The sequence below is a fragment of the Spermophilus citellus genome, assembly GCF_964194105.1.
Source record: "Spermophilus citellus genome assembly, chromosome: 10".
NCBI classification, from domain to species: Eukaryota; Metazoa; Chordata; class Mammalia; order Rodentia; family Sciuridae; genus Spermophilus; species Spermophilus citellus.
Window position 1 is genome coordinate 70,789,933 of NC_138197.1, and position 8,927 is coordinate 70,798,859.

Here is an 8,927-nt window from a genome sequence, read left to right on the forward strand (position 1 = left end):
CACTGGCCACGGACAGTGAGAGCCAACTCTTCCCCTGTCTCCATATTGGAAATGCTGAAAGACTCCTCTTACAACTCTCTGGCTTTGCTGTTGGGTAGTTCTCTTCTTTGAATTGTTCCTTCTCTTTGGCCTTCATTTGCTATTTTTCTTCCTTCTCCTCCTTAAATGAAGGCATTCCTTAGCTTTAACCCTTAGCTCTTCTAATTCTTTATAATCTCTCTGCAGTTTCAGTATAGTAATAACTGGGGAGCCACCCAGCATTAGAGACAGTGATACTGCTGGTAATGGGTGATGAGTCCTGCTTCCCCACATGCTGAAGTTTGAACATTAGCGAAGCACGCCGAGGCAAGCATATAAAGCAGGGTTTATTTTAAAAAAGGGTAACATAGACTTCCATAGATTTCTCCTGGGAGGAAGAAGGGGACCATAGCTGGTATCCTGGTATCCCAAGAAGTGAGGTGTTCTGCCCTTTTTATATGTCCTAGGCTTCCTTTATTCTCCTGCCTTTCCCCCCTTATCTTTCTCCCTCCTGTGTACTTGACTAGGCCTAGGAATGCTCGGTGGAAAGACCCTAAGGTGAGAAATAGGTGGGCTGAAGGGGGAAAGGCAGGATGGAGCAGCCAAGGACACATTAACCACCTCATAGCTCCCTGTAGGGAGGGCAATTCCTGGGTTACCTTGGCAACAGGTTGGAGCAGGGGCAGGTTCTTGATAAGGATGGAGGAAGGGCTCTGAAGGAATTAACATTTCAATCCCTCAGGAGACAGTCTCCAACTTCCCAGACTCATCAGAATTGGCCTCCTTGATCCAACCTGACTTGATTTACCTCTCTAGACTGACTGCCTGTCTGATGCTAGCTTCAACAGGATGGAACAGTGGCAAGACAACCTCTCCCCGGCCACACGCACCAGGAATTGAACCCAGTGTTGCTTAACCACTGAGCACATTCCTAGCCCTATTTTTTTAAAAAAAAAAAATATTTATTTTTTTAGTTTTAGGTGGACACAATATATTTTTTTTTATTTTTATGTGGTATTGAGGATCGAACCCAACACCATGCCAGGCGAGCGCGATACCACTTGAGCCATATCCCCAACCTCCTAGCCCTATTTTTTAAAATATTTTTTTTAGTTGTAGATGGACACAATATCTTTATTTTTATTTTCTTATTTTTAAGTGGTGCTGAGGATCAAACTCAGGGCCTCATGCGTGCGAGGCAAGAACTCTACCTCTGAACTACAACACCAGCCTCCCAGCCCTATTTTCTTTTATATTAGAGACAGGATCTTGCTGAGATGCTTAGGGCCTCAGTATGTTGCTGAGGCTGACTTTGAACTCTCCATCCTCCTGCCTCAGCTCCTGAGCTGCTGGGATTACAGGCATGTCCACCATACCTGGCTAAGAACAACCACTTAATGTAAAATTGACCTGAACTTCAGGTCAATCCAGCTGGGAAAGAGGGCAAGCTTTAAATCCTATTTCATTTCTTCATGGTAAGTGAGCATGATAACAGAATCATGGGGATGTTTTTAGGTCCCCAAATGCAACAGTGTCCTCTTTTGACTCCTTGTCTTTTTATAGGTTGTACCTATGCCAGAATGATCTTGCTTTGGTCATTCTTCACCTGGCTCACTCCTCCTCAGACTTGTGAGGCTCTGTGGAAGAAGGAACATCTAAGTGGTCTTACTTTAGATGTTCCTTCTGTCAAAGAGCTCCCCTGACCCCAATGTTCTGACATTTCCCATAGCATCTGGCAGAGGGGCTGCTTGCCTCCTGCCTTAGCCTTCTGAGTAGCAAATTTATTGAGGATCTACTATGTGCCAGGTATTGTTCCAGGCTCTCATATATAGTAAAAATCAAGACATATAACATTTCTACTCTCAGAGAACTTACATTATTTGGAGGAGATAGATAATAAATAAGTCAATAAGTACATGTTAGGAAATGATAAATTCCATTTAAAAAACAAATTTAAAGCCAGGTAAGTGGTGCACACCTGTAATTCCAGCTAATCAAGAAGTGGAGGCAGGAGGATCTCAAAATAGAGGCCAGCCTTGGCAACTTATTGAGACTGTCTTAATATTTAAAAGGGGGGAGGGGTTGTAGATGTAGTTCATTGGTAGATTGTTCCTGGGCTCAATCCCGAATACAGAAAATAAAAAGGAGAAAAGTGAAAGAGTGGGAGGTGGGAGAGAAGGAGTTAGGAAGGAAGGAAGGAAGGAAAGAAGGAAGGAAGGAAGGAAGGAAGGAACTGGGGATACAGCAGTGATAAAGCACCCCTGGATTCAATCCTAATACTAAATAAAATTAAAAAATAAAATAAATTTAAAAAGCAAAATGAGGACCGGGCATAATGGTGCACGCCTGTAATCCCAGCTACTCAGAAGACTGAGGCAGGAGAATTGCAAGTTCAAGGCCAGACTAGTTAACTTAATAACCTATTTTAAAGAGGGCTGGGAATGTAGCTCAGTGGTAGAGTGCTTGCTTACCCTGTGTAAGGCTCCCAGTATCCACCCACCCACTCCAATAAAAAGAACAAGGAGCAGCAAGAACTAGAAGTGCAAGATAAGGACTATTTCAGAAGAAATGGTTAGGGGAGATCTTGTTCAATGATCATGAAGCACAAATCTGACTGCAAAAAAAAAATCACTAAAATAACAATCACAACACTTGAGGTCTTTCTAATATTAATTGAGCTAGGTAAGACACTCAGGAATCTTGCTGATTGCAAAGGCACCTAGCTTGGGAATACTTCAAGCAGCAGCTTCCTTTCTCCTGTAGGAACTGAAGTCAGGGGTAGCTCAATATACGGTGTTAGTAGAATAATGGGCCACGCACCACAGTGAATATCAGTATCAGATGACTAGCTAAATAGCACATGGGTCTGGAGAGGCTCCGATCTCTCCCTTCTCCCTTCTCCCTTCTCTCTTCTCTTCTCTTCTCCTCTTCTTCCTCTTCTTCTTCTTCTTCTTCTTCTTCTCTCTCTCTCTCTTTCTCTCTCTCTCTCTCTCTCTCTCTCTCTCTCTCTCTCTCTCTCCAGATTGAACCCAGAGGCACCCTACCAATAAGTCATATCCCTAGCCCTTTTTATTTTTTAGTTTGTGACAATGACTCACTAGGTTGCCCAGGCTTGCCTCAAACTTGGGATCCTCCTGTCTCAGCCTCCTGCTATAGCCCAGCTAGTTCCTATTTTCTGAGGCAGTCTGGTGACCCCTTATCACTTTTTTTTGTTGTTGTTGTCATTGTTGTTGTTGATAATGGGGATTGAACCCAGTGGCACTTTACCACTAAACTATCCCCAGCCCTTTTTAATTTTAAGATAGGTTCTCACTAAATTGCTGAGCCTGGCCTCAAACTTGCAATCCTTCTGCCTCAGCCTCCTGAGTCACTGGGATTACCGGTGTGTGCCATCATGCCCAGCTCCTTATCACTTTTTGGTCCAGATCCTTACAATGGTACCCTTAATCTGTTTTTTTTTGGTGGTGCTGGGGATTGAACCCAGGGCCTTGTGCATGTGAGGCAAGCACTCTACCAACTGAGCCATATCCCCAGCCCCTTAATCTGGTATCCTTAATCTCCACTTTCTTCCCACTCTAACCCATCCTGAACCTCACTTTAGACTAACTGTGTAAAACATCACTTTTATCTTATCATTCCCTTGAGCAAAATGCATTATGATTTCCTAATACCTAAAATCAAATCCAAAAATCCTTAATCTGCATACATATGACCCTCAAGCATCCTGCCTCACAAACATCATCTCTCAACCTTTTTGTCCCCCACCCCCTCTCTTCTTTATTTTATTTTGTTTTGTTTTGTTTGGTGTTAAGGATTGAACCCAAGGCTTTTTGAATGCTATACATGACCTCTAAGGCTGAGCTACAACCCCAGCCTTCTCAATCATTTCATAATGTAGTCTATGCTAGGTGTTCTGGAACAACTCAGTCCTAGTCTGTGAGTATTTGCCCCAAGGTATCTGGCCAAAAGGCAGACAGATCTAAGATTACATAGACTGCAATTTACTGGGGACTTATTGACAATGTGGTCATGGGAAGCAGCAAGACCAGCTGGATTCCTGAATTGGGTCAAAAGAGGGATGTACTCATGAGTTAGGACAAAAGTGACTTCATTCTGACTTGAAGATAGTATCAAACAGGTGCATCCCTGGAGCCAGGATCTGATTGTGAAGCCCCAGGCATGACTATAATGGTTTTATCTATTTATTGGAAACTATGCAGGAAAAAACAGCTGGGTTTACTCAAGGGCAATCATGAGGCTATGGCTCAAGATGACTGCAGTCATGTTGTTACCAAGGGAAAAAGAGCCACATTTGTTTGTCCCCAAACTAACAACCATATTCTTTTCCTGTATGCATAGTGCTTACTCATATATATTTTTTTCAGTAGTGGGGATTGAGCCCAGAGGAACTCTACTATTGAGCTACATCCTAAGTGCTTTTTTGAAACAGGGTCTAGGTAAGTTGCACAGGCAGGCCTTGAACTTGTAGTGTTCCTGACTCAACCTCCTAAGTTGCTGGGATCACGGGCATGCACTGCCCCATGGGCTCTAGCCATACTTTTTATATAAGAGAAACTTGCACAAGTGTGCTAACCACGCTTTTTGCCTCTAGAAATAAGGAAGTTGGCCAACTACCTACTCAGCCCCCAGGAATAGCACAGAAAAAAATGGAGCAGCCCTGCTTTAGCTGGAATGAAAGCCATGCAGGCCAATCCTTCACTTTTAGGTTCATCTTCTTAGTAAAATTCCTGCTCTCTCAATCACCATGAATTGATCAGAAGAGACGAAGAAGTAAAAAAAGGCTTTGTCCAATTTATTAAAAAATCTCCACCCATTCCTAAAAATGATACGAATATTCCTCCCTTCCTCAACCTATCCCTCCCCTTCATTTTGTTTAACTTATATTTACAGCATTCTGGACTTCCATAGAAAACCTATAACTATGACATTCTAGCTTCTCCTATTCTTTGGTTCAGAATAAAACTTTCCTTCAATGTTTGTTTGGGTACCGGGGATTGAACTCAGGGGCACTCAACCACGGAGCTACAACCCTATTTTGTATTTTATTTAGAGGCAGGGTCTCACTGAGTTGCTTAGTGCCCCACTTTTGCTGAGGCTGGCTTTGAACTCTCCATCTCCTGCCTCAGCCTCTGGAGCTGCTGTGCCTGGCTAGTTCTTAGTTTTTGTTTGTGGCCCTATGACTCCAAGAGGAAAAAGGACTCCGTTTGGGTCAAAACTGGTAATAATGTCAAAGGGTACCTATACATCCCACTCCTCACTTTTACAATCTTATGTGTCCTGCCCCTTCCACAACTGTGCCCTGAGGCTGTGAGAGGTTTTAGCTTTGTATAGGCAACACGGAGCAAGGCCATTTGTCTGACTTGTAAGCATAGTCCACAGCAATCAGAGACACAAGCATGAAAAGAGACAGATTTTCAAATGATAATAACAATAAACTTACCTGCTTAAGGTAAAGAAGTGACTTAGCATGTCTTCTATAGAAGGGCTAGGAACAGACAAAGTTATCAACTTGGGTCTGATAATAGCACAGGTTCCAGTGGAAATAATTTTAAAAAAGAAAGATAGGAAAAAATGTCTACTAGGGACTTATAAAAGTGTACTATCCAATAAATAAGACAATCCTGGGGGTATTATCTCTGTTAAACAGTAGGGTGACAGCAGCTGGAGGTAGTATGAAGGAACCTACCTCACATGCTAGCAGGCCAGCATGATGAGTGATTTGTAAAACTAACAGCAAAATGGCATACCAGACCAGGAAGCCAACTGCAGCACCGTGTGATATTTTCATCCTATTTTTGCAGATTTTTTATTTGTTCTTTTTAGTTATACATGACAGCAGAATGTATTTTGACATACCACACATACATGGAGTATAACTTCCCATTTTTGTGGTGGTACATGATGTAGAGTTAGACTGGTCATGTATTCATATAGGAACATAGGATTATGTCCAATTCATTCTACTGTCTTTCTGATTCCCATCCCCACTCCCCCTGTCCAATCCCATGAACCTCCACTCCTTCTTTCCCTCCCCATTGTGAGTCAGCATCCACATATCAGAGAGAACATTCAGCCTTTGTTTTTTAAAGATTGGCTTACTTCACTTAATGTGATAGTCTCCATTTCAAGCAAATGCCATTATTTCATTCTTCTTCATGGCTGAGTCATATTCCATTGTGTATATGTACTACATTTTCTTTATCCATTCATCTGTTGAAGAGTAACTAGGATGGTTCCATAGCTTAGCTATTGTGAATTGAGCTGTTATACACATTGATATGCCCATGTCACTATAGGATGCTTATTTTAAGTCCTTTGGGTATGTGCCAAGGAGTGGGATAAATGGGTCAAAGGGTAGTTCCATTCTGCAAGAGGGATAAAGATAAGGGGAAAAGGGCAGGAGAACAAAGAAAGCCTCGGACATATAAAAAGGGCAGAACACCTCACTTCTTGGGATACCAGGATACCAGCTATGCCCCCTTCTCCCTCCTGGGAGAAATCTAGGAACTCTATGTTACCCTTTTTAAAGTAAACCCTGCTTTATATGCTTGCCTCGGCATGCTTCTCTAATGTTCAAACTTCAACAAGTGAGGAAGCAGAACTTGTCACAGATACCCAGCAGTATCATTAGGGTAGACAGACCATTACTTTATGCATAGATGAGTGCAAGGTTGTTCTACTATGTCCTATAACAAAGTATAATCACGATATACCAGAACCAGAAAATATCAGTGGGAAATGTCCATTGCCTTACCTCCCACGTGAAGGTGAACTGGTCTTGCTGAGTCTAGTTTTAAATAAATGCTGAAAAAAGGCATTAGCCAAGTCCAGAAGAGCATGTACAGAGCAAAAGGAGGATGGGACTGACCTTCTCCAGTAGCTGTGTAATATCAGCATGGCAGCATAGATAGGAAGTATCACCTCATTTAACTTCCTACAGTCAATATCATTCTCCAAGTCCTAGTTGGCTTTTTCACTGGCCCGATAGGGCCATCTAAGGCACTGTGGGAAGGTCATAAAGTCCCAACCTGCTCTAATTCAACCTCTCAAGTAGCTGGGATTACAGGTGTGGGCCTCCGCTCCTGGTTTGCAATTTTAAAAGCCCTTTCCTACTCAGGAGGCTGAGGCAGGAATATCACAAGTTCAAGGCCAGCTAGGGCAATTTAGCTAGATCTTGACTCCAAATTAAAAAAATAAAATAAAAAGGCTGGGGATGTAGCTCTGTGGGAGAGTACCCCTGAGTTCAATATCCAGTGTCTCTGTGTGTGAGTGGGTGGGGGTTCTCTCTGGCTACATACAGCATGGAGAACTGGTTAGAGCAGGACAAAGCAAATGGCAATGAAATCTGCACAAGTGATTCCAACAAAGTGAGCAGAGACCCTCAGTGGTTTATTAAGACACCCTGGGAAGCAGGACTCTGTAGAAAATTGACATGTGTCACTGCTTGGTGTTTTCTTGTGGCAGTTACTAACTTTCAGATCTTCTAAATCAAAAGTGATCTAGGTAACGGTAAAGAAAGGACTAAAATTTACAGATGTTCTAAACAAAACAAAACAAAATAAAAAAAAACAAATAGCAATGAAACCAGCCAGGAGGCTGGTGCAGTAATCTGGACCAGAGGCTGGGAGCTTGGACTAGGGCAAAGGAAGAGAAGATAGAAGGAAGCTGACTGGTAGTTTCAAGGAAGAATCAACAAGGCTTGTGTGCATGTGTGTCAGTTTGAGATAGCATGAAGGGAGAAGCACTAAACACCAAATATTTAAGGAATGAATGAATTCCTGTGCTCCTGCCATATCTTTTTTTTTCTTTAAGTATTTTTTAGGTATAGATGAAGACAACACAATGCCTTCATTTTCATGTGGTGCTGAGGATTGAACCCGGGTCCTGCCGGTGCTAGGCGAGCACTCTCCTGCTGAGCCACAATCCCAGCCCTCCTGCCGTATTCTTTTACTGCATGAAATGTCTTCCCTCTACTTGATACTTCCTAGGATAGTTCCTTCCCATTTCTTCCACAACACTGCCTCTGATTTTGTCCCCCGTTTCCACTTCATGCCTTAGTCAAGTTTCTAATCCATTTACCTCTTTCACCCAACTTGTAGAGTATGGCCCACTCCAGGACCATGTTTTTATACTGCCTGAGTAGTATAATCATGAACAGCTGTGCCAACATAAACCTCTGTGACCAAGAAAACACTATATAGATGCTGGAGCTCTCAAAACCATTTTCTCACTCACAGAACTCTTGTTAAGATAGGTACTACTGTGGAGGAAATAAACTCAGAGCTAAAGTGACATGTATAAGGTTACACACTTTAAAGGAAATGGCAGTACTAACATTAATTTAGGTACCATGGTTTTATTAATTATTTGATACTGGGGATTGAACCCAGAGGTGCTGGTGCTGAGCAACATGCCAGTCTTTTTGTTTGTTTAAATTTGAGACAGCATCTTGCTAAGTTGCTGAAACTGGATTTGAACTTACCATCCTCCTGACTCAGTGTCACTAGTCACTAGAATTACAGACATACTTGATTCCATGGTTTTAAGTGGAATGCTCTCTTTACTACCCCTCATGGAGATTAAATACTCCTATGTACCCAAGAGAACTGTTAATGCTGGGAGTCAGTTAAATGCCACTTCTAGAAATCCTTTCAAGTATTAATTTATTCTAAAATATGTACTTGGCATATACAATATATACCAAATATGTCATTTAATGTTGAAGGTGCAGCAGCGAACAGGACAAATGGGTCTCCCTTCGACCTCCCAAGTAGCTGGGATTAGAATGCGTTACTGTGCCCTGCTAGACCACTTTTTCTTTTGGGCCATGCCAAGGGATAAATCACAGTTCAGGTTCACAAAGCTGATGAAACGAGGTTAATAAATAT